The 27,666-nt window shown below is 38.9% G+C and overlaps 1 protein-coding gene across 1 annotated transcript in view; it reads right to left on the bottom strand.

Moving 5' to 3' along the window:
• Positions 1 to 27,666, bottom strand: part of GUCY1B1 (guanylate cyclase 1 soluble subunit beta 1) — a 1,108,262-nt gene that overhangs the window by 393,762 nt on the left and 686,834 nt on the right. The gene's annotated exons all lie outside the window — the stretch shown is intronic.

The following is a 27,666-nucleotide window of genomic DNA, read 5'->3' as shown; positions in this document are numbered from 1 at the left end:
AGGGATCAGTTCTGGGACCTCTGCTGTTGGAATCTATTTCTCCGAAGTACAAGAAAAAACTAAAGGTCTGTGGCTGACAAAGTTTGCTGATGACTGCAAACTGGAAGCAGTTATAGAATCTCCAAATGATGTCAACATCCTACAACAGGGTTTTACACAAACAAATGATTGGTGCCAAAGTCATGGCCTTAAACTCAATGCAAAAAAATGTATTGTCATTCCTTTCAGTAAAAGTGATACTCCAGCTAACTACCATATCAATAGCAACACTTTAAGTACACACTCAGTGGTAAGAGACCTTGGCACACAGATTGACAGCAAACTTACCTTTGGCAACCATATCTCCACAGTGGTAAGAAGGGCATTCTATATTGCTCATCTCATAAGTAAGGGCATTGCTGCCAGGAAAAAAGAAGTTATTACTTCCCTGTACTCCCCCTCATCAAGACAATAATTGAGTACTACAACACTTCTTTTGATATGTACCTTTCTAAGAACCTGCAGCAGTTGGAGAAATCACAAAGGTTCCTCACAAGGAAAATTCAAGGTCTTCACCATCTGTCCTATGGTGATCACCTGAAATTACTGTCACTTTATTCTGTTTCATACAGACTTCTCAGAGGTAATATCTGCCTTGCATATAAGGCAGTCTCTGACCCTGCATTATTGAAAATTCTTCATATCTGAAAGTCAAATGGTACATGGGTTACTCACTCTAAAGGCCTTAACCTAGTATGTAACATTAATAAAACCTGCTGGAGGGACATATTTGTCTCCCAGAGGTAACCACACCTTTCAAACAGACTTCTACTTCATGTCAAACAGAACACCTCATTGACCCTCTTCAAACGCAAACTGGACGATTGGATGGGCGACTGTAAATTCACCCTGGGGTTCCACCTGTGTCCCTCTTGGACAGGGCTAATAGGTGTTGATCGTGGAAATAAGGGTAAGAACTTGGCTAGGCTTGTAAGGTCTCTAGTGCCATTAGCCTAGTAAGTAACTATGATCTTATGTTCTCTATACATACCCTGATATGCAGAACAGTGGAGGCACAGATCTGCCTATACCTAATGAGAAAACTGGTGGATATGTAAAGGTTTTACAACATGTAACTCAGGCTCTCTCTGTGCATTGCTGAAGGCTATGTCAGAATTTGTTGTTTTATCTTTATTATGTTAAATGATCAGTTCTGTAAGGAGAAAACCTAAAATCTTAGTTTTCATTGTAATATATTGTAGCATGCATTTGAAAGGGAAATGTTTCTAGCAGCCATCCTATACAATACTTAGGATTATCTGTAACTGTTCAGATTATACTTTGTAAATATTAGAATGCTCAATCAAATACATAATACATTCAGAAAAAAAAGAAAAAAACAAAAAAAAACAAGTGTCATTCTTTTCTCTGGGCCTGCCCTCACATAACATCCTACTATAGGCACCTGACTCTGAGACGGACATACTTTAGGAAAAAAGTGAAGTGCTGTGACTATTAGTGATGAAGCCCTTCTTTCCTGTTATTTAGAGCAATATAGCACCCAAGCCACTCTTCAGTAAATTATTCTTTGGTGAACTACGTGAATGCTTCTGTGAGGTTACAATTTTATAAGATTGTGTGATGTAATAATTCTTCCCAAAAAGGACTGGCATAATCCAGATAGGACAAGCATCCTAAATCTTCAGTGTATAGCAAGCATATACATTAAAGGTGCCAAACGTATTGAATCTGGAATTAAAGCTGGATCCTCGCAGAAGAGGAGATAAATATACAGCCATAGGTAGTTTGTATAGTTAGTCAATCTCTCTGGAAGAAGAAGCAGATTGCAGGTATAGCCATAAAATCCATCTTCATACGTGTTGAATGTCAAGAAGAAAAGATAGGGACAGAAAAAGCCTTCAATATAAATATGCTGTCTCCAAGTTATTGTCAATGGCTACATGATATTAGGTTACAAACAAGTGAAATAAATGAGGAAATACACACACACACACACACACACACACACACACACACACACACACACACACACACACACACACACACACACACACATACACACAAACAGGAGGCTAAAACACAACTGTGTATATGAAAGAAATTTTCATTAAATAACAAGTCCAGAAAAGAGGGACAGTAAAAAAATAACTTTTTTATCTTATATTTTATGCTATGTTTTTTTAAAAAGGCTCAAGACTGCATTACAGGAAAAAAAACAATGCATTAAAATGCACTTTAAAATCTAATCAGCTCAAACTCTTTAAATTCTGCAGTATTACTAGGATGAGTACATGACATTCACTGGTGTGCTATGTTTCGAAACACGTAAAAAATAAATGAAAACAAATGAAACACTGGTCGTCAAAGTAAAGGGGAGGAAAGCTAAATTAAATATATCATGTATATTTGTGATAATATAAATAAAAGACTGGTAGCCTTCAAAAAAGATAGAAAGAAATGAAGCGTGAAATTCATCAAGACTTAGGCTGGTATTCTTAGTCATTATGTAAATGTTCAGAAGCAATCTGCAATGTTCACAGACGAATGCAGCTGAGCTGCAATTCATAGAGGTCATTTATGCAAATACGTGATGACCCTGGATGTGTTTATGCAAATGTGCAAATAATGAGACGGAAATGAGGAGTGTTGCAAACCTGCATATGCTAATGAAGTATGTTTTACACCAGTTGTTATTCAAACTCTTATTTTCCTGCTTTCCTGTGCTGGTCACAGAATAAAGAGAAGTCTTCCCAAATCTAGCAGAGATGCAAATGGCAAAAATGTTATTGCTTGCTGAGGGCTTTGTGATTTCTAGGTCTGAGTTGCTTGCCTTAAGTCACTTGCACCCAGTGGTGCTTGCCAGCCAACAAGGTGAAAATATAAGCAAAGGGCTACTCATTACAACTTTGATAATCAGGAAATCATGGATAGGTTTACAGTGGACAGGGACAATATAAGCCTCTTAGTAGGTATCCCTGTGGACACAAAGGTATGTATAGCCCTCAATATGCTTCCTACAGGGACACTTCAGAGACAAACTGGGGACACACTGGGAATCTCACAGGCTTCTACCTTGAAGATATTGTTCCTGGATGAACTCTTGGCATGTATGAGCCAAGTCAGGATTATCCATACTTTTTATGGACTGGCACATTTCACTGAGGTAGTCAGCATGATAGATTGCATTCATGCTGCAATTAGGGCCCCCCCTGGTCCACAGGAGAAGCAGTACTACAACAGAATGACCTACCATTCCATCAACTGTCAGGTAGTGTGTGAAGCCTGGGGGTGCATCACCAAGACCTCTGCACACTAGCTTGGTCCTACCATTCCATCAACTGCCAGGTAGTGTGTGAAGCCTGGGGGTGTATCACCAAGACCTCTGCACACTAGCTTGGTCCTACCATTCCATCAATTTCCAGGTAGTGTGTGAAGCCTGGGGGTGCATCACCAAGACCTCTGCACACTAGCTTGGTCTACTGGTGCTTGCTGCATGATAGGATACCCAATGATCATCTTGTTGGTAAGTGCAAAATATAAACACATTTTTATTATAATGTATGTGAGCTGTTATTCAAGTTAAAATGTACTGCTGAATAAATTTTTTATTTTGTTTTGTTACCAACCCCCTTTTTTTTCCAGGTGATGCTGGATATCCGCTGAGGCCATGGCTCATGACTCCAGGAAAAATCCAACTGAAGCTGCAGAGGAGACATGGAACACATCCCTGTCTCAGACCCGTACTGTCATTTGAGGGGAGTCTTTGGCCTCCTAAAGAGGCATTTCAGGTGTCTGGATGAGTCTGGTGGTGTCCTTTAGTATGACCCAGCTACTGCTTGCAGGATGTTAACTGCATGTTGCATTGTGCACAACATGATCATGCACCAGTTAGGTGGTGAAGTGACCCAAGCTATAACTGCAGCTCCCAGTTCCAGACCAATTACGACTAATGCTGAGCAGTCAACAGCAGTAATACAGAACTCCACATGGGAGACTTGTGCACAACATGCAGCTGTGAAGGTAAAGAGGTGGCATTTAGTCCAGAGCTAAGGACCGTGATATTCAGGTTTGTGTTTCCTTTACTGTAAAAAACACATAGAGTATGGTGCATGGTCTGCTGTCACTGTTCATCTGACACTCTGGTTTTAAAATATTTTTTTTATTAACTGTTACAATAACAATCATGCTATTGCCATGCTCACTGACTCCTGTTCAGTGATGTCAAAAGGCCTCATGTAGAAAATAATTCGCATTTTTGTCTGCTTTCAGGCAGAATTTCTGCTTTAATGATTACTTAATTATACAAAAGTAAAGAAAAAAGATAAAGGTGAAATACTTCTTGAGTTAACGCATTGCAAATATAAGGAAATTGGCTTATTTTTATAATCTGTTTCACTTTAAAATATTTCATTTTTATTTGTTAGAAAATGATACTCATGTTATTGCAAAGCAAGGGTTCTCATGATTCCTGTTCACTGTTAGGAAAAGGCAAGAAATAGAAAATAATTCACATTTTTGTCTGCATGAAGCTGATTCACAGTAGTTCAAGATCAAATGAGTCATACACATCTCCTACAGACAGGCTAGATGATGGTGCAACTGATTTGAAGGAGGGGCTACCATGACAACTCTAAGGTGAGTTAGTCCAATGTTGTGACCTGCTTGCTGCGGGTGATCGCGACCTTGAATGTGAAAATGTTCTAGGTGTAAGTGAACATTGACATGGCCTGTGTGCAGCGTGTTGTGCTGCAGGTGATCTTGCTGTCACTGACCTGACACTGCTGTCAGATCATGATTGTGACCTTGAATGTGAGGTTCTGCTAGGTGCAGATGAGCATTGCCATGGCCTGTGTGAACTGTGGTGTGCTTGTAAACTTTGACTACTAACATTAATATCATCAGAACCAACAGCAGTATCATATGCCAATGCTCAGTTTCTGCCCCCCACTGCACTGATTTCAACAAGTACTTGACTCCAGCACTTGTTCCTTGTGGCTTGTCTGGGTCCCCCTTTACCAAACAGAAGTGCTGCCATGACGACACAAGTTTCCTCTTGCTGAAGTTATCTTTCCGTGCTTTGATCCATTATTTTCCGTCAGGACTACATATAAAAATAAATAAATAAATAAGAACCACAGACAGAAAGTGTGACAATCCTGTTTGGATGTACCAACTTTTATAGTACAAAACACTGGCCAAGTCTTCCTGCCACCCACATTAAATAAAACTGTTACTTAAAACAAACTATATAATCACATAATACAAATCTTAATATTGCCACATAAAATAGCAATATGTTATCTACAGTTCATTCAGATCATGAATGCAAGCACATTTGTCACAAAAACGCATCCATGCCCTACCATCTGCCATTATCATATATTAATAATGCTGACATTTTTTCCTCACTGTCACTCCAAATAAAACAAATTCATCACAGATGAAGGCTGATATCCTTAGCACAGCAAAATCACTGTAGAAAATGCATGTATGCACTATCAGTAAATTATACCAGAATAATGATTATTTTCAGTCATCAGTAATAATATCCACTGTTGCTGTCATGAAATCCAACTTCAGAATGATAGAAATCTACCAGTCAGTCAATGATATCATAACATGCACATCATACATGAAAGCTCATTGCAAATGACCCTTAATTCAATAAAGAAATCATATTTTTGTTTCGTATTAAATAATAATAATAATAAAAAAAACATTACTGTAGTAAGTCTGGGGTGTCCTAATACATTTGCCACTTATCATGAGTATTGGTCAATTAATATGGCAATGCTCAACTTATTTGCAAAAAGTCAGGGACATTGACACACATTATATGCAAATTAGGCTAATTTATATGAATCTCTATGTACTATTGTAGTACACAAACATCCTAAAGTTTATCAACAAATTTCGAAATTGCACTGATTATGAACATGCATCTAAAGAAACGTGAATGCATTGCAGTGTGACATGGATGCACTGTGGATGGTTCTGAAGCCCACAGAACTCCATGTTATCCCAAGCTTTCTGCGGGAGCACACAAATGGCCCTAGACTAGTCAAAATCAGAATTTAGTTAAAAAAATAAAATTAAGTCATCTGGATGTTAGATTTGCAGCAATATGAAATGTAATCCTTGTTCATCGAACATTATGACCCCAGTTCCAAAGGACTTGCTCTTAGTGCAACTGACCACTTACACTGAAAGCAGACTGAGAGAAGGAGTTTTGGAATCTGGTCCCGATAGTAAACCTGTTTACCAAGGTAAGTCACTTATACTGACAGCGAGTCTTTTGGAATCAGGACAGACTTACACTGAGAGAAACTCTTTTGGAATTTGAAGATGTATCACACCCTAGCATCTCAAGCAAATCATAACTTCCTAAAGTTAAAAGCAACACACACTGACATTTACTCCCCCCTCCCCAAAATAAAAATCTGCCACAGTGCATAACACATACTGGTGTTAAGGTAAAAAAAATTACCAATAAACATTATCAATAAAAATCATTAATCGTATACTTCCATTTTATGAAGCATAGACGGAAAAGGCAACAGGTTTTCTTTAATGGAACAAAAAAAAAAGGCACGTGACAAAGCAGTTTTGGTTAAACCAAACTTGCTAGTAGCATCAATAGCTGTTGTAATGAAGTTGTGAGCAAAAAGGGTTTGGTTAAGGTGATGTCATGTCCCAAAGGGAGTGGTTCGAACCCTGACTAATACATTCCTCACCATACTTTCCTCATTCTTGTTCTGGAACTTCAAAAGATGGCGACTCCTGTGTAGGCATGAGGCTGCTCTCCTAGTTGGTCCAATAATTGGACCATGACCATGCTCTACCTTCTGCATGATTCATATCTGGATAAGATCTCGGCATTCACAATACACATTACTCGGAAAAAATCAACATCTGTCAGGAATTGGGTGAACACCTGTCAAAATGACATATATAACCTGCTCTTGCCACCTGTGCTGTCACAGGTACAATAATTTGCAGAAGCGTTGTGCTGACCAGCTGGCCGAGGTGGCAGACCAGGTTGCATCAAGAAGGCCAGAGTTCTATAGTAAGTAAAACAAAAATGTGGTTTCTTACGTGAGTCATATTAAAGATAAAAACAGTTTTACATTTTTTCAAAGAAAGATATGTGTAACCAATTCTCACTAACCTTAAAAAGGCAGATTTAATTAAACTTGAAATATGCTACAATAAAACAGCTAAATCTGTAACTGACTGCCCACATCATACCCAACACTGTCGCTCCTTAAAAAACTATTACTGGTTAGAACTCCCACAACTTCTATCCTATAACCAATTAGCCTTAGCACACAAACTAATATATCAACCTGAAAAAACAGCACTTGTAAATATTCTCTAGCCCCATACCACAAATCAAAGTCTTCAGGCAACAAATAAATCTCTATTACAAGTGTCCAAATCCAATAATATGGCAGGGGACTCCCTATTTTTTCAACATGTAACAACAGGGTGGAATTCACTACCTCACAGCATCAGAACCAACACAAATACCAACCAATTTAAAAAGATTCTTAAAAATGATCTTAATGACACCTGGCTTTGCTGCTGCACTACAGCAGGCTAACTATTTAGCCTGTACTACTCCAGGCTAACTAGTTTTAATAGTTTCTGGTCATATTTTTTTCTTCTTTCCTGACCACCTCATAATCTATGCTCTCTCTCATGTCTAGATAATCTCTAACCTCATCTTTGTCTGTCAGATTTCACCCCTACAAACCCTTCCTCAGCTTACTTTGAGAAATTACAATGTCTACACTGCAATAAGGAGTTACATCAGATGATTATATAATACAAATATCAGCGATAATAGCATAAAATGTAATTTCTGGTGTACTGTATGTCTTGTATATTTTTTTGCATAATTTCTTGTATAAGTTTTGTATAATGTCTATATGTGGTGCTTTTCTCCCCGGGCCTCTGCTGAAATTGGGTCTTATCCCAGTCAGACTTTTCCCAGTAAACAAATGTAAAATAAAATAAATAAATAAAATACTTGAAAATATTACTTGGAATTCTGTTATTAAATGCATAGGAAATAACCAGCATGTTTGTAATCATACAAGCATCCTTTTAACAAAGATGCATATCAGTAATGTAACAGATTTTGATAATATACACAAATGTCACATAAGTGTATTAAAATAATCTGTATATGTAAATCTGTAAATCATGTACTGGGCCACAGGTACAACTAGTTGTGACTGGATTTGTAAATAATGAAATTAAAATTACAATTACACATTTACTATGTATTACTGTTGCAAAAATGACATAATAGTTACATTCCATTAAGCCAGTTTTGTGTAGGCCATAGAAAAATAACGAAAGCAGCTGCTTAACACAGTTGTTTTTTCATAAGTATTTCTAACTCCAGTTACAACATGGCTGAAGAAGCATACACCACACCCTAGTTAAACTGCAGGTTGGGGAAAGGATGGGTGTTGCAGTGCCACGTGAATGACCAACACAAACTTCCCTGAGAAATGCTGGTTTCCTTCAACATTACCTATCAGACAGCTTTGCACAGAAAAGGAAATGCAAACTTCCATGAATTCCTACATGTATGTGTTTGTGAATTAGTTTTACTTGAACACAGTGTTACATATATTTTGAAAACAATGTTCCACACACATTTCATACTTATTTCCTCAGGAATGATAGGGAATATTGACACAGTATTGTACTAAACAGCTATGTATGTAGAAGGAAAACTTATAAAGAAAACAAAAAGGAGTTATTGCTTAGGCAGGAATGTGTGTGTGTATGTATATATATGTATATATATATATATATATATATATATATATACATGGGTCTACTGCTCTACATCGAAAATACACTTCTTCAAAATATCTCAGTAGACCCGACACTTCAGCGAAAGTCCACTTATACGAAAGTGCACTTTCGCTGAAATCTAGTTCCACGGGCTACCCAAAAAAAAAAAAAAAACAATAAAACATGTTGTACTAAATCAAACAGCTATGTATGTATAAGGGAAACTTATAAAGAAAACAAAAAAGAGTTATTGCTTAGACAGGAATGTGTGTGTACATATATATATATATATATATATATATTTATATATATATATATATATATATATATATGTATATATATATGCCCCCCACATCCCCCTACTTAAATATACCAACTCCAAGATCGCACTACAGCGGGGAAAAGGGAATATTCCCATTCCGCGCTGTAGTGTGACTACCGAAGTCAATGTTCGAAGTTTCACTACTTCGAATAAGTGAACTTGGTAAGGTGGGGTTCGAAGTAGTGAAACTTCGAACATATTGAAGGATCCCATATATATATATATATATATATGTATGTGTGTATAAATATATATATATATATACACACATACATATATATAAATATATATATATATATATATATATATATATATATATATATATATATACATATATATATATATATATATATATATATATATATATATATATATATAAATGAAGTGCAAATACAGATTAAGAAGAATTGCCTTCTCTCTTTTGATTATAGCTGAAGAAGAAATTAACTAAAACCACCAGCAACAACAGTGAAGAGTAGAAAAGCTAGTAAATGTAACTAAAGTCCAAGGTAATATATCGTGTTTTGTTTTACTAGTTTGTAATATGTATAACAAGCACACAAAAAGGACTTAAAATCATTATAGAGCTGTAAACATAAGAGAAAGGTGTGTATGTACAATTGCTGTACTCTTTTTTTTTTTTCAGCTGTTTTCTTTATTAATAATAAGGCAGTTATTTTAATAGTTCTGCAGGTGAAAAAAATGCAACTAAAGCCTTACAGTTCAAGATAATGTTACTGCTTTTAACCTGATTACTTTGAATAATTACAAAGAGTATTTTTAGTTCTGTGTTAAATGTATTGCAAGTATATAACTTGAGAGATACATACACCCTTTCAAGAAGTCGTAAACCCTTGACATTTGAATGCATCAGAAGTGTGCACAAACACTACTCATCATTCTTCCCGAGTACAAAAGCACATCTGAAATCGCTACCCCCATTGTATACATAAGCACTTCCCACACACAAGTTTTACTTCAATTAAGATTTTACTCAGTATTTCAGCAGTGTATGGAATGGCATGTAAACATTGTCGTGTGGATTTATTGTGCTTTTTCTGCTTTGTCTCTCTCTCTCTCTCTCGCTCTCTCTCCACCCCTTTATTCTGTGACATTCTTATTTTGAATATGCAATTCTTTCTTCTTTATTGTTTTGTCTCTCTCATTTATTTTTCTTTATTTACACCCTCAGGAGCAGGCTAGGCATGTACTTCCTAGGCTAGGGACAGATCACCCTCTGCCCATCTGGGGGCATCCTCTCAGGGTTGGAGTGGAAGCACTGGTACTACAGGTATGGCATGAAGCCTGGCAAGCCTCACAGAAAGGGGGCTTTAGAGTGTGGTAGATGAGACACTGATGGAGATATTGGATAGGAGAATTCACCCAGTTGAAGCCTCTCTTTAGTGTGTAGAAGACATGGTCTCCAAATTGATGCCAGCCACTGCACCAACAGAGGCCCCCCAACCACCATCAGAGGGTCCTCCACTGCAACAACATCTGGCAGTGGATGAATTTGAGGCTCTTTAGACTGGGACTAAAGCTGGCACTTCCTCAGCCCCTCTTCCATTATCATTTTTCCTACACCTTCTGACTTATTTCCCATCCATACTACCTTCCCAGATTAAAAACAATGAAAAAATGAGGAGAGTCTATCCATTTCCTATCTTCACCTTTCTATTCTTTAATGAAACCTTCAGATGTCCACAAAAAGATACCCCTATAAAAAACATTATAAACCCCTTTTATTTTTAAAAAAATCCATTACAAGCACTGCACAGACTGCAGTTTTCCTTAAATGTTTTAAGTGTGACTGTGTTCAGCCTCACTCACCTGTAATACATGAAAAAAGTACAGTTGTATAAGATAGCATCATAACGGTAGATGTCTTCTCTTCTCTGTTGCAGTATTCATTACAATAGGCATCCCCTGCCAAGGGTGGCCCAGTGTCTGGCCATTATACCAAAGCCTTTAGGTTGCTTTAAGGTATGCAGTATGTAATATGTATGCTACTCACGTAGCATACGGCATAAAGGTGATGTCTGGACCTAGCATCCTCAGAACTGAGAACTCCAGTAGGACTGCCAGTCCAAGGAAAAGAAAGGTAATCAGTACATCCAAAAGAGAAATGGACCAGGGGGTGGATGGAGGTAGTGAATACTGCAACAGTAGACAAATGGACCAGGGGGTGGATGGAGGGAGTGAATACTGCAACAGTGAAGAGAAGGACGTGTACCAATAGGGTAAGATTTTACACAACTGTACTATGCCCTTCCATTTCACTGTTGCAGTATATATTACAATAGGGACAGTACCAAAGCTCAGGAAGAAGAGGAGGAAGGACCAGCAGAGCTCTCTAGAAAGCCATGAAGGCTGTCCCTGGCAAAACCAGTTCTAGCTCGGGAAATTCCATCCAACTTGTAGTGCTTGGTAAATGTTTGAACAGAAGTTCAGGTAGCTGCCTCAAGAATAGAGTTAGCATCCAAACCCTTGAAAAAGGCACCAGAAGAAGCTACAGCTCTAGTAGAATGAGCCTTAACTGAAGAATGAAGGCTCTTACAATGAAAGAAATAACAAAATGTAATGGCTTTACAAATCCACAAATAGATAGTTTGCTTGGACATAGCCAATCCTAAGGAATTGGGATTAAAGGAAACAAAGCAATGATCAGACTTATGAAAAGTCTTAGTTATGCACATCCAATGTGTGCAGCACTGTATCCCTGGCAGATTGTGGAAAAGAGATAAAAGTGGGTAAATGAATCGACTGATTAAGGGACAACTCATTAACCACCTTGGGCATAAAAGGATTAGTATGCAAGGACACCCTGTCCTTCTGAAACAAAAAAAAAGGAGGGCGACCATAATGGCTTGAAACTCATACACCCTTATGGTAGAAGTAAGGATTAATAAAAGTACAGTCTTCCAAGAGCAATTTTGCAAGGAAGCTGAAGCTGCAGACTCAAAATGAGCCTGAGTCAGTTGTTCCAAAACAAAATTAAGAATCCAGTCAGGAGGAACATGCTTCCTGGGAGGATTAATACGAAGGACGCCTTTAAGAAATTGTTTAGCTTCAAATCTAGAAGTTAAAGGAGGAGATAAGGCAGACAAGCAGATTTAGCTGATAAGTGAGCCTTAACAGAAGAATAAGTCAATCCAGCATTGAGCAATTCACACAGATAAGAGAGAACCAAAGGAACATCTATAGAAAATGGATCCAGATTACAAGAAATACACAAAGTAGAAAACCTCGTCCATTTGGAAAAGTAGAATTTCTTAGTATTGGGTTTACTGGCCTCCTTCAGGACCATAAGCACATCCTCTGAAAAAGGTGTCTAAGTGGAATCAAAATCGGGTCTATATCATGGGGTTCATGTCAATTCATCGACATGTTAGTACTTTGACAATAACTATAGCGACACAAAATAATCGACAGTTCAAACCGTCGACAAGTGGAATCACCCACTTTAACTTTACCGACAACCCGACGGCACTTTTAAATGGAGTGCTATCTTGGGCCGAGTACTAACATGGGTCAAGATGGGGGCGTGATTTATGTGAGACACCAGTAATCTAGACGTACAAATCATGCCCCCATCTTGACCCATGTTAGTACTCGGCCCAAGATAGCACTCCATTTAAAACTGCTTTCGGGTTGTCGGTAAAGTTAAAGTGGGTGATTCCACTTGTCAACGGTTTGAACTGTCGATTATTTCGTGTCGCTATAGTTATTGTCGAAGTAGTAACATGTCGATGAATTGACATGAACCGATATCATGAGATCGAAACCTTAGGCAGTCGAATACCTAAAGGTCGATCTCTAAATATCGAACTGTGAAAATCGTGAACGGCCGTTTCCACACAGGGAAACAAGTCATTTGGCCATTGTCTCTTTTACAATATAGAACAAACTTGGAGTTGGTATATTTAGTTAGGGGGGATCAGGAGCATGGAAGGCAAAGCCCTCCACTTGATTTCTGTTTACAACTTTTTTTTTTTTTTTTTTTTAGTTTGGCCAATGGCATTGTTTTCCTGTGTGGAAATGGCTGTTCACAATTTTTACAGTTCGATATTTAGTGATCGACCTTTAGGTATTCGATAACCTACAGTTTTGATCATGTAATATAAACCCATCAAAATCCTATTGCCCACAATGTCAGGTGAAGAGTGGATGTGGGTTTGGTGAGAAATCTCTTGTCTTGTGTGAGTAGGTCCACACTTTGAGGTAACTTGTGATGATTCCCCTTAGCTAAATGCAGAAGAGGGAACCTATGCTGTCTCAGAAGAAAAGGGAGTCACCAACAAGAATTTGAGAGCATCCTGTTGAATTTTGAATAGGACTTTTGGAATGAGGGGAAGGGGAGGGAAAGCATAAATTAAAAAAAAAAAAAAACTTCCAAGAAAAAGATAGGGTGTCCACCTTCCAAACCAGAGGATCTGGGGCTCTGGCACAAAAATAGGAAGTTGTCTGTGCAGAGGGGAGGCAAAAAGACCTATTTGAGGAGTATCCCACTGTTGGACAATGCCCAGAAACACATCCCTGTGAAGCATCCATTCATGGAATTGAGTTAAGGACCTGCTCAGAGTGTCTGCCACAATATTTTGACCTGAGGGAATGTAAACTGCCTGAAGAGTCACTTGATACTGGATGGCAAGTTCCCACACCAGGACTGGCAACCAGCAAAGAAGATAAGAGCTTGCCCCCCCACACACATTTGTTTACATACCGTGTCAATGTGGTATTGTCTGTAAATACCTTGAGAGGTCCCGGGCAGAAGAGAGTATGAAAATCCTGAAGAGACAGCAGAAAAAGCTCTAATCTCTTTGACATTGATGTGCTCTTTTGGTTGAAGAGGTAACCAAACACCCTGCACTTTTAGGGAGCCAAATGCTGCTCTCCATCCCACATCTAAAGTATCTGTGAATAGTTCCTGAGAGGGAAGAGGGGTATGAAAAGAGAGCCCTGGATTTAGAGACAACCACTGAATCCACCACTGGAGTGCCTTTTTGAGACAGTGCAGAAGAGGAACTACAAATTCGAGGGGATGTGCATGTTGAAGCCAAATGGACTTCAGAAATTACTGAAACTTTCTCATGTGGAGCTTGGCCAGATGAAGCATAGGAATGGTGGAGACCATGAACCACAGAGCTCTTAGAAATTCCCTGGCTTTTATACAGGCCAGAAGAAGAAGAGTTTGAAAAAAAGAAATGAGTGTTAAAGACTTGGGGTGAGGTATGGATGTCAGCAAAGGCACAGTCTGGATCCTGTACCTCAGAAAATACTTTTTGAAGTTTATTATTATTTATTAATATATTGTATTAATTATTATTGAAGTTTATTCTGAACCCCAGGCTTTGCAGAAGGGAAATGGCCAAATGAAGATTTTGCAACAAGATCCCTGGAGCAGATGCCTGAAACAAGAGGCCGTCCAAATAAGGAATGACTTGGATCTCCCTTAGCCTGCAAAAAGCAATCACAGTAGCAAGACATTTGGTGAATACCCTTGGGTCAGTAGAAAGGCCAAAGAACAGAGAACTGAAAATGCCAGGAAACAACAGAGAAACATAAAAGCTTCCTGAAAACAGGATTATTAGAGATATGGGGGTAAGCATCCTTGAAATCCAGAGACACCAGATAAGCCTGTGGAAGCAAAATAGGGACAACATTTGAAAAGAGGGCAACTTCAGAAATGTGTTTAGTTGAGAGAGATCTAAAACTGGTCTTCAGGTACCCTCATTCCTGGGCACTAGAAACATCCTGGAGTAAACCCTGCTCCCCCTTTTGTACACAGGTACCTCTTGGATAGTACCCTGAGTCAAAAGATCTTGAGGCACCCATTGAAGAAAGACATCTGTTTTTGAGGTGGCTGAGGAATTCCCATAAAGGGACTTCCAGACCATGAAATACCCCTGGCAGATAATGGAAAGAACCCATGGATCCTGAGTAATCTTTAGCCAAACAGGAAGAGAGACAGAGAGGGAGAAGGAGACAGATAAAGAGTAAGAGGAAAGTGGCTGGGAAGTATAGGATAGTCAGACAGCACCTGGTGAATCAGGAAAAAAGACCTCTGAGGGACAGCAGTCTGGGTAGCCTTTGCAGGAGGAGTCTGCTTGCCACCATTGTTAGCCCTAAAAGGAGGGTGAGATTGCCTGAGAAGAAAGGCTGGGTTATTGGGATAGTTTCTCTGAAATTTTGGCACAGGAGAAACATACACAAGTTTAAGTTCTTGTAAAGCCTTGTCCTTATCTTGAAGGGACTTGAAAAATCAGCAGCAGCTTCACCAAAGAAGTGTTTATTATCTAGTGGGGCATCCATCAACTTAGCCATAATACCCTCATCACTAACCCAAAGCAGCAGCACTAGAAGAAGCATTTGCTGCATCATAACTAAACTTTGTGAAATGATGAGCCACCTGCGAGGAAGTCTCTAAAGGGGAAAGGACAGAAGTTTTACCTTCAGAGTCTGGAACATCAAAAATTACTTGACAGGCCTGCCTCACTCCTGTGATTGCCAACAAGTACCTGTGCATAAGGGTCTGATAGTTACTTAAAGGCAAATGGCCGAGATAGCAGTGGTGCATGTGAATTGTATTAAAGTACTTTAACAGCATCCATCTGCTGCTTCTTGTTCCAGTTTCATTGTTTTTTTGGATCTTGTAGTTAACAACCCTAAAAGCCAGAGGCAAAGTCCTTCTTGCCTAGCCTTTCCATGGCTCTGCTATCTTTATCAGAAGGTAGTAACTTAGGAGAAGGAAGCAATTAAGAAGGCTTGTTAGAAGCTACTGACACCACCGAGGGGTTAGCAGAAGGCCACTTGTACAAAGACTTACAGTCCTCAGGCTCCCTATAGAACCTATCAGGTTTCTTGGGGGCAGGGGGCTGAGAAACTGGAGCCATAGATACATTAGAAAAGGCATCCAACAAAGCAGCCAAAACAGAAGGGACAGCAGAAGGTCTGGGAGAGTCCATCTGCAATAGCACATTACACCTTTTTGGTATCTCAGTAACTTGAGCACAATCCCATTTAAAAAAAACTCCATCATCCTGCAGATTGTAGCCCCAAAAGAAATTTCTTCAAAAGGAGTATGAGGACTGGTAGATTCCTCTTTCTCTGATCCATAGTCCAAAGGAGAGGGAATCTGGGAGGAATAAGCAAGGGATTCCTCATCTGAATCTGCCTACTCCTCAGAGGAATCATGTTCCCTGGGTCTCTTAAGCAGGGTAGAGAACCAAGGGGGGGGGGGGGCTGAAAAAAAATACTCTGAGGAGGTTTTAAAGCCATCGAAGGACTTAACAACCCCTGAGTAGGGGACTTGCATTCACTCTGAAGGTCCTTGATAGCTGAGGAAATATGTTTGGTCTTTTTTTTTTTCCTTAAGGGTATGTTGCCTTAAAAAATTTAGAAGGCTCCAACCCAGGACAGCATTCAATTATTGTAATAGGGACTTCTTCTCTGACAAAAACTTGGAGAATGCCCCTCAGAAATAATCAGGTGCTTTTAGCCCTGAACGTCTGAAGCAGATGTCTGCAAAGCCTCTTCAGACATGCCTATGGACAGATTCCCCCCAGCCTCCAACCCAGTCGTGGCAAAAGAATCCAGTGATGAAGCTGGGTGAACCTCCAAGCTATCACTCACCTCAGGAGGAATGTCTGGCAGAGGCTGAACAGCAGAAGATTCCGGACTAGGTTTCTTGGCCTTTTTCTTTCCAGATGGCTGTCCCTTAGAGCAGGAAGTTCCTTCCATCATGTCTTTAGCAAGAAGCTGAAAACATTGATTCTGAAGATAAAGTGCCAAAGAAGAAAGCCTACTACAAAGGATTTTGGGAACAAAGGCCTGACAGAACAGGATGTATGGTCGTGCGAAGTGCCAAGGCAAAACAGACACTGTTCGTGATAGTCTTTATTGGCAATCTGTCTTCCACACTGGCATTTACCCTTCTTGGAAGACATGAAACGCCACAAGCAACAATATATCAAAACAAAGATAAGGCAACCAAAACTCCAATTGGGCACTTATCTGAAATGGCCTGTTGAACCAGCAATGGAACAAACATTCAGACTGATGATCAAAAGATGGTGTTTAGACTGGTGGCAAAGAAATTCTTAGGATCCAGAGTTTACTACTCAGGTGGAGGGCATGCTAGAAATGGTGTAGGAATTGTGGTGAGAGAGAGGCTACAGAAGGCAATACGGGATATCATCAGAATTAATGACAGACTCATGGCGGTCAGACTCCAGTGTAATGATAGGGCAGTATTCATAATCTCAGCCTATGCCCCACAGCAGGGTTGTGATAGTGAGGAAAAGAGTGCATTCAGACTGCAGTTGCAGGACCTACTAGATAAAGTAGGACAACATGACTTGGTGTTGATAATGGGTGACTTGAATGCACATATCGGGACAGACAGAACAGGCTATGAGGATTGCCTGGGTCCACATGGGTGGAGCAACAGGAATAAAGAAGGAGAAGCCATTCTAGACTTTTGTCTGGCAAACGGCTTGATAGTAGCCAACACATGGTTCAGAAAGAGAGACAGTCACAAGATCACATACCAGAGTAGTCAACATGCAACTCAGGTAGATGTCCTCCTAGTAAGGAAAAGGCACCAGGTTAGAATCCATGATTGCAAAGTCATCCCCAGTGAAACAGTCGGCCCACAGCATAAAACACTAGTTGCTACAATCAGTTGTATGCAGAGGTCAGAGAAGGCTCTAAGGTTAACAGAGACCAGGCTGAAGACCTGGAGGTTAACAGGAGAGAAAGTACAACAGTTCAAGTAATTACTCAGGGGTCTAGCACCCCAAGAAGAGGAGGAAACAGGTGGAGTTGAAGAAGAATGGCAGCACCTAAAAACAGCATGTGTTAGAACTACAGAAAAGATATGTGGCCAAGCCAGGTATGGAAATAAGGTACATAGGGAAAGCTGGTGATGGAACACAGAGATCCAGGAAGTCATCAAAAGAAAGAAGGAGTGCAGGAAAAAGTGGGAGACAGAAAAGACTGACCAGGATAGGAAGGACTACTGGTTGGCTAACAAAGAAGCTAAGAAAAAAGAAAAAAGTTGCAATAGCAAAGAATAGGGCATCAGAGGCACTGCACCAACTTCTGGAAAGTGACTCAGTAAAGGGCACAAAGAAACTATATCAGGTTGCAAGGCAAAGAAAGAAAGATAAAGAAGATAGTCAGACACCCTTCATAAGGGATGCCAGCAACAACCTGCTCACCAGTCCAGAGGACATCAGAGGCAGATGGAAGGAGTATTTCCTGCAACTTCTGAATGAAGAAAACCCCACAGAAGCTATACTGCTCCAGAAACAGCCTATAATGAGAGAGGAAGAGGAGCCCACCCTAGAAGAAGTAAGAATAGCACTAAGGAAGATGAAGTCAGGGAAAGCAGTAGGCTCAGAAGAGGTCACAGCAGATATGATAAAAATGTTGGGTGAGATGGGGAAAAATGGGTCCTGAGGGTACTAATAGCAGTATGGAGAGAAAGGAGTATCCCAGATGACTGGAGAATAAGCATACTCAAGCCACTGTACAATAACAAAGGGGACATCCACAACTGTGGGCAGTACAGAGGCATCAAACTCCTATCACATTGCATGAAAGTTCTGGAGAGGGTTATTGATAAACGGATACGCAGAGTAGTAGAATGTAAGACTGGAGATGAGCAGTTTGAATTCAGATCAGGATGCAGCGCAATTGACCCAATGTTTGCACTGAGACAGATAGTTGAGAAGAAGCTAGAGATGAGGAAAGAGTCCAACTGGGCATTCCTTGACTTGGAGAAAGCATATGGCAAGGTCCCAAGAAAGCTGATCTGGCCAATACTGTGGTGGTTTAAAGTCCCAGAAACATTGGTAGAATTAGTGCAAGCTATGTACAAGGACCCAATGTCTCAAGTATGAACAGTGTTTGGCCTCAGTGGGAGTGGGTGTACATCAGGGGTCAGCTCTGAGCTCACCACTGTTCATACTGGTGATGGACTACATTAGCAAACAGGTTGGAGGTGAAGGATCAACAAAGCTGCTCTGTGCAGACGATGCAGCAGTAGAACTTTAGCAAAGGATAGGAGAATGGAATGCAAATCTGAAGGCACATGGGATAAAAGTAAGCACAATTAAGATGGTGGTCATGGCAGCAAATTTGGGAAATCAGAAGAAGCTGAGAATAGAGATAGAAGGGAAGATAGAGGAACAGGTAAACAGCTTCATGTATTTGGGAGGGGTAGTTGAGGAGAAGGGTAGTCAGAATGAAGAGGTTAATGCTAGAATCAGAGGGGCTGCAGCCAACTGGATTAGAGTATTAGGTGTAGTCTATGACAGAAGAATACCAAAGAAGCTGAAAAGTAAGGTGTACAAGACAGTGGTGTGACCAGTACTACTGTATGGTACAGAAACCTGGGCAGTAAAGGCAGAACAATTGAAGAAGCTAGAGGTGATGGAAATGAAGTGCCTGAGAAAGGTGGTACAATGGACACTGTGGGACAAATGAAGAAATAAAGACATAAGAGCAGAAACCAAAGTAGCTCCAATTGCAGGAAAGATAAAAGAGAACAGATTATGGTGGTTTGGGCGCATGTGTAGAAAAGCAGACAATAATCTGGTGAGGAAGATTTGGGACAGACAGGAAAAAGGTAAGAGGAAGTGAGGCCATCCAGCAAAGAGGTGGATGGATTGTGTGAAAGAAGATCTGCAGCAGTCAGGAATGAGTGTTGAAGAAGGCAGGAGTGTGACACTGAATTGAGAGAGTTGCCAACAATTAAAATGATACCCCGACCCCATGAAGAAAAATGGGAAAAGGAGGGATGATGATGATGATGATACATAATTGCATAAAAACCCAATGAATGCAGATGAAAAATAACACTCCAGCAGCAACCCAGTGGTATAAAACAAAACAGTGAACACCAATAACATCCAATACCATGTGATGCCTGTGCACTGCCCAGCAACCAAGGAGCCTCAATCCTCACCACTAACACCAGTGAGGGGCGTCCATATAGGGAAAGGATAATAAATACACAGTAAAGTACAATTTCCCTTAAGAGCACACAGAGATCACAGTCAGTCTGGGGCTGGTTTCTCCCTTTCTCTTCAGGTCCCCAATAGGAATTACCACTGGCACAGTTATAGGGTCCAGATCTCAGCCTAGTGGGTAAGCTAAAACCTCCAGCACCCTCTCTGTCCAACCAGTGCTTCGTGTCCCTGCCCAAGTAGCTGACACACACAAACACACACACACACACACACACACACACACACACACACACACACACACACACACACACACACACACACACACACTTTGAGATATGAGTTATATAAAACCATGCAGACACTTCTGGAGAAGGCTGGCACATGTTCTCCAGCTGTTCCCCTTTTACCCAGACTATACGGTAGAAATCACTACCACCAACCAAATAATATTTATTAGCTACTCAAAGGCCCTCATGAAAGGGTATCCAATTATACTGTGCAATATTATTATTCAAATGGTAAGTGCAACTAAACAGTCACGACTTATTTGGAGTGACTTGGTATAGTATCACTATATACATGCAATGTACTCTTAGAGCTTAAATTATCTCTACACAAAACAGCCACAGATTAAATATTTAAAAATATTTAATAACTAATAAAAACACAATACAATACTTTTTACTACACAGTACTAGTCAAGAGTTCAGAGATCACACAGAAATACTTAAAATAATACAGTAGCAAAAGTTCTGACATCACAGAAAAACAAACTAGGCTAATCTTCCTATTTCCTAGCTGTATCTAAGAGAAAGCACAGTTTGAAAATCCTACATACATCTAGACATAGGCAGAGATCTGGTGAGTTGGATGTTCCCAAGACAAATGCTCTCATGCTCTCATTATTTCCCTCCTTAAATTGATAACACAGTACCACTGATTCATGTCAGATTACATCATTTCTTTCTGGTTCCCAGGCTAACAGAATTCAGAGGTTAATAGTCCTTTTGATATTGCAGATGGTCAAGAACCAGAGCAATAAAATAAATTATATATGCAAATTTTAGCCATTAACTCTTGCCTCAAAACAACAGGCAGAATTCCTTCATCCAGACATATTGGCTCTGAGTTTTCACTTCAAAGGATTGACTTGTCAGCTTTGTTACAGCAGAGTGCACTGTTTTTACATTTTTGCAGTTCCACATCTAACAGCATTTTTTACCATTTAAGAGAACAAGCCTGTGGCTTATATTAATATTTATAAATGACAGAATTATCTAAAAAATTATATCTGGCTAGGCTGGCAGCATTTACCTATCTTCACACACCACACTATGAGTAGACGGAAAACTTTAATAAAATAAAAATGTTACAAACAGAGGTAAGTGCTTTCACAACACATGTTGCTTCTTCAGACCATTCAATGAATACAGCCAAAGCTTAGTCATTATATAGTTAAAATGACTGGATAAATACCCAGTCAGGAACAACAAAAAATTAATAAAGCATAAACTTTGCAAAACTAGTAATATTGGCTAACCTCCCTAACCAATCACAAAATAATACAGAGTCTAGACCAATCAAAATGGATATTGGAACATAGACAACCTATCAAAACACTCTGAAAACAATGTTCTAATTGGCTGAAACTATCTGAGTTAAATAATGAAGCAATAAATGACTTAATCAAATAACATTAATTAGAAATGCCAAGCTTCTAAGATTCACTTGTATATTAGAAATGTACCCTATCTAAATCAACATTGCACAACGTGTTGGCAGCCCATGCCTTGGAGTTCATTGTCATGCATGAAACATAATGAACTTCCTCTTAAAACCTCATTAGAATCTCCCAACAACTTTCCTAAAGGACTAGAATAAAATCATTGCAAAGCGCTCGCAGATGACGGCTCAGTATAATTTGAGTAGATATTGCCAAGTCACTTAGACACAATTTCTGATAGTTTTCAACTTGTAGTATGAGAAGTTTGTGTTGTTAGAATCCATTATAGCTAATACATTCCCATGGATTTGTTTACCCCTAGTTGATAAGGTGATTCTAGGAAGTTTAGATTCTTATTGGTGTATTCTGCCGCATCTTGATATGATGTTTGGTGGAGTTTTCCAACCAGTAGGAAGGCAGTCGTTAGGACTGCCCGATTGGTTATTTATCTTTATTAATTTTATTGGCTGTTGTAGCTTGGATTGACATTGAACCATCATCTCCGAGCTTGCAAAGTTTATGCTTTATTAATTGTTGTTCCTGATTGGGAATTTATCCAGTCATTTTAACTATATAATGACTGAGCTTTGGCTGTATTCTTTTAATAGTCTGAAGAAGCAACTTGTGTTGTGAAAGTGCTTACCTCCGTTTTTAATGTTTTTATTTTATTAAAGTTTTCCGCCTCCTCACAGTGTGGTGTTGGATGTTATTAATTGCATAAAAAATGGATACTTTATAGATCAAAACATTTTCTCACCAACGCAATTAAAATTACACTTGTCTTAAGTACTTCCTCCCTTTACTACTTTATGGCACTCCCATCCTTGCTAACCTCCAGGCATCACAAAAAGCAAAACTTGAATAATGCTAGAATCAAGTGGCTACATTTGCAGCAAATATTCCTTTCATATCTCACCACTGCGTAGCACTAAAAAGACTAAATTGGTTAGAACTATGGCAGCAACTAACGTGCACAATTTCTTACCACCAGCATTATTCAGCATTCATCTGCTTTTCCAGTACTAAATACTTCTTTTCACAATTATGTTCCCACTCTGTCATTATGATCCAGTGAACAAAAATTCCTCTGTCCACAAACATATCAAATCTGCAAGGCATGGCTTTTACTCTTACAGTGTTACTAAGGCCTATAAAGTCTTACCTGTATCCATCAGACCAATGTCCTCAGTGCAGTACTTTAAAACCATTCTGAAAGACTTCCCAGGCAAAATCTGGCTCTGTTCTTGCTCAACCCCAGGAGAAACTTTATTCCTAAATATGAACGAGTACCTATTCATACCTCATAACTCCTTACACCCCCTTCTTCACTCACTTCCTTATTTCAATCTATTTCTCTCCCTTGCCTCTCTGAATAAATATGCCAGAACCCTGTTTCTTTCTCCCACTTCATACTGAAATTCCTGTTTGCATTATATAAACTTGCCTTTAATTTTTTTAAACTGGCTAAAAATTCTCTAAATATAAAGTCATTGTCATGTAAATTGTATCTATTCTTAACCAATATTTTCACATTATGTCTTGTTTGGTATAATTATTTAAACTGTAAACTGTAGACATTTGTGAATTATTTTTGAAGACTGCAAAATTTTTGTTCTTAAAATACTTTGAAGCTTTCCTCCACAGGCCTCCACTGTTGAGATGTGTGTGCTTGTGTGTGTGTGTGTGTGTGTGTGTGTGTGTGTGTGTGTGTGATTTATTGCCACAAATTAAATAAGCAAAACAAGCACTGTGAAGAGCTATTAAATCACATTTGCTAGGTGGATATTGCTTTTCTAAATATCATTACTCAGTATCTTAGGTAATTTAAATATGAAGGGTTCTGACTTCATAAATGAATTGTGCAGCTCTCTGTAGGCATATACTAAGTAGTTGCTTCAGACAAGTGTACACCAGGTGATGAGAAATGTTTTTTCAAATTACAGCACAGAGCATCGGGCCTCTGCATGTTCCTGCACACAAATGCAGCAAAAGAGCCTGCAGACCAGGTGGTGGTTCAGTTTTCTGCTTTACTCTGTAAATTACAGAAGGAATTTAAAGAATGGTTTGCAAATTTCTTACTTGAATCACCTTAGCTTCAGTTTCTTTCATGACAATCCTGAAGCCATTTCAAAAGCGGCATTGACTGTGGTTTGTATGGCACAAATTTTGAACTGGAGATTACTGAGCTTCGAGAAAAGATGGACTAAAGCAACAACATAAGTATCTTGATATGTCTTGTCATTTCTTGAAGTTGGTTGATAAGGACAAATATTAATTGTTTCCATTATTCTGCATGATAACTAGCAAAGTTGCATATTTTTTGTTTACTTAGTTATGTGAACAAACATTTTTGTTTATGAACATCATAACATGAAAACTGCCAAACACACCAGCTACAGAGAATTCCCTCGGTCACTTAAGGATTTGTATACTTGTTTATCAGCCCTGAATCCAAACTGTAGTCATTATGCAAGACCCAGATCGCTTATTAGTTGTCAAGAAAATTAAGAGGTCGTTAATATTTCTGAACTACAAACATAGTTAGAATTTGTACTCTTTATTTTGTTTACTTATTGCTGCCGCTGCAGAATCTGGCTCACACTTGTTGTGTCTTTCGGCTTTTCCTGGTTAGGGGTCGCCACAGCGGAACTCTGGTCCGCTAATGATTGCCAGTAGATTTTTAATGAACACCGAGGTGCCAGCTCGATGTTCAACCTTCAACGAAGGAACCCCCATTATGCATGTCTTTCAAAAGCCCACCCAACCGCGGGGAGGACATGCGGACCCCACACAGAAGGCACTCCCCGCACTCCAGCCGAGAATCTCATCATTATTTGTTAAAAATAACCATTAATACTGCTGAAGCAGTCAGTAGTTAGAAGTTTTGCTTTACTCATTGTGATAAACATTAAATGCAGATACAGATTCCTTAACATACGTGCAGAAAAACAATAAACTGGCAGATCTTGTGAACTGAATTACTGCAGATCTTTCAGTTGAACAAATATGTTTTAAAATAAATAATTAACGTTAAAAATAATTGCTATTTCAAAGGAATTGTGACCCCATCATTGTCTCACATTCCTTTGAGATAAAAGGCGGTGACCACTAATTTACATTTTGCACCTATTACAGTGCTTGACAGTCTGAATAGTAATGATTTTTCATGCAAACAACTCTTTGCAGTAATATGCTTTTTGCCTGTAAAGTCACAAATAATTCAAGAGAGACTTTTCTATGTAAAAAATCAATTTCCTAATGATATATTCAGAATGCTTTTCTTCTATAATGGATAGTGTTTATTTTAAAGCTGTTCTAATTTGTCTGTTCATTTTGAAGATGTCCTACAATGGTAGCATATGTTTGCAGAGTTACTGCAGTTAAACTTATGAAAATATTAGGGTAAATGACGTACTGCTTTTTAAAACAAAAAATAAGTCATGAGACATCATAAGGTTGACTGGCTAAAAGCTTGTGAAAAAGATATGATGACTTTTTTTCCGGGGTTCTATACTCCTTAAGAGTCCTACAATTACATGTATGACAGAATCATGAACAGAGTCTGTTGCCAAGTCCCCAAACATGGATGCTGTAAAAATACTTCCTCTTATAGAGTCCTGGAGACCTGTTTTCCCAAATGAATAGCACTGTGGTGACATGAATACTTATTCAGAATGGACTTTGAATCTAACTGATACAGAGATGTATGAAGTAAAATACATACAAAATGCCTTTTGAAACCTTACTTCAGGTACTTAATATATAGCATTGTGCTTGTGCTTTAATTTAGAACCTAATTTGAAGAAGGGATGTCTTTCTTTTCAGTCTAGCTTTTTTTTTTTTTTTTTTGCTATCAACAGTCACAGTTCTGTAGAGGATCATATATAATAATGAGAGCTCTTAAAAGCCAAATAAAGCCTCAGCAGTGTTAGTTTTCATCCACAAAAAGCATTTTGCCAAGGCTGTGCCAACACCATATCTTACATTTATATTTAGGTCTTTCGGCTTTTTCATTGTTAGAGGTCACCACAGCAGATCACCTGTCTGCTACTGATTTAAGTGGATTTTACAGTTATACAGTATCGAGTTGCCAGCCCAGTGCCCAACCTTCACTGAAGGCACACACACACAGACCTACCTGCATGTCTTTTTCAAAGTTCACTCGACCGCAGGGAGGACATGCAGACTCTGCCCAGAAGGCACTCCGGCTGAGAATTGAACCAGAGAACCTCTTGCTACATTTCCTGATGTTTATCATGCATGTAAGGTGCACCTTGTCAACAGTGAAGAAAACCACTCATTAGATATGATACCTCCTGTACCAACATTCACCCTCCTGTTCCAAAGACAACTGAGCATTGTTTATTCACACATAAAATCTATAACTATAGATTACAGCACATATCAGAACGAATTGGTTAAACAAGGGGTAGAATGTTGGAGTTGTGCATTTTGGGATGCAAACTATAAGCTTATGGTCTGGCCCCATTCTAAAGGACAGGAGCTGTGTCTGGGCTAAGATTTTGGAGACTTATTATCTTGATTCTTGAGAAAAAATATTGTATCAATTCCTGGGAAAATTCTTTTGTAGTCAGCGTAGAGTCTGTGTGACCCCCTGTTATGTGACATTTATCTAGTGAAAGCAGAGTAAGAGGGATGTACCTGGCTGTGACTGAAATGGATATCTATGGCGTCTCTCATTGTAAATTCCTAAAATTTACATTGGTAGCCACTGAAGTCTCAGGTGTTTGATATAGGTAGGTAAATAATATGTGCTAATATGTGCATAGATTTTTCTCTAAGAAGGAGTTTACTACAAAGAAGATTTACTTCCTAATATATGTGAAGTAGCCCTATACCGTCTTCATTGGCATAAGGACAATAAATATAAAGACTTTTTAAAGCACTTAAGAGATTATTGTGATTGTTTGTCTGAGAAATGACATTCGACAAAGAGAATGCAGCAAACCCTTTAATGTCTTGGGCATTATACTCATGGATAAAATGGTACTTTGTTGAGGCAATATATGTATGTTGTAATTAGATCCCGACTGTGGTTATGTACTGTCTGTCAAATTGCTATATCAAAATTTAAACAAATATAAAAGCTTTAAAAACTCTAATTTGTATTAAAACAGCAAGGCAAAATAATAGCTATGGGTATATTACAGCACATGCCAGGCCAAGAAATTCCATGATATGCTGTGTTGTAGTACACTAGAAAGTTCAGAGTTCAGTCAGTGTAATAGCAGCAGCCAAGGTTAAAGGATAAGCAGAGTGCCCAGGTGAACTCCTAGCCAAAATCTATTGCCATATAATTGTGATGCTAGCAGAAAATATAAAAATCCTGCTCTGCTGCCATCATTTCATATGCATTTGATTACTAAAAAACCCACAAGGATTTTCTTGTGAAGTACCCACTAAGGTAGCACAATCAAGCATGGAAAAGACTTTTGCTATCATGTCACCTGAAAACAACAGCATTATCATATGATAAACTGAATTTCCAAAGTAAAGGTACAAATATCAAAAATGGCAAAGGGCAAACAAACTTGTGTGGCCTTTCTCTGTCCTCCCATTTCAAAACTATACTCATGCCAATATTATTGTCAATGCCTGATTAAAAAAGGTATCATCTGGTGGCTACGGAGACAGCACCATAATATATTGAGTAGTTGATAATCATGTCACAAAACATTGAACATGAAAGGTTGAATGCTCCCGTAATCAACATTTTACTAGATCAGAACTTACTTTGTCACATAAGCCGTTCTTTGATTTTTAGGTCACGAGACTCAAGAAAAGAAGGAAAGGAATAGTTCTGTGTTTGT

Source organism: Protopterus annectens, chromosome 2.part1, assembly GCF_019279795.1.
Source record: "Protopterus annectens isolate FY-2018-M chromosome 2.part1, PAN1.0, whole genome shotgun sequence".
NCBI lineage: Eukaryota > Metazoa > Chordata > Ceratodontiformes > Protopteridae > Protopterus > Protopterus annectens.
Note: the sequence above shows the minus strand (reverse complement) of the source record. Positions and strands in the feature narration are given on the sequence as shown.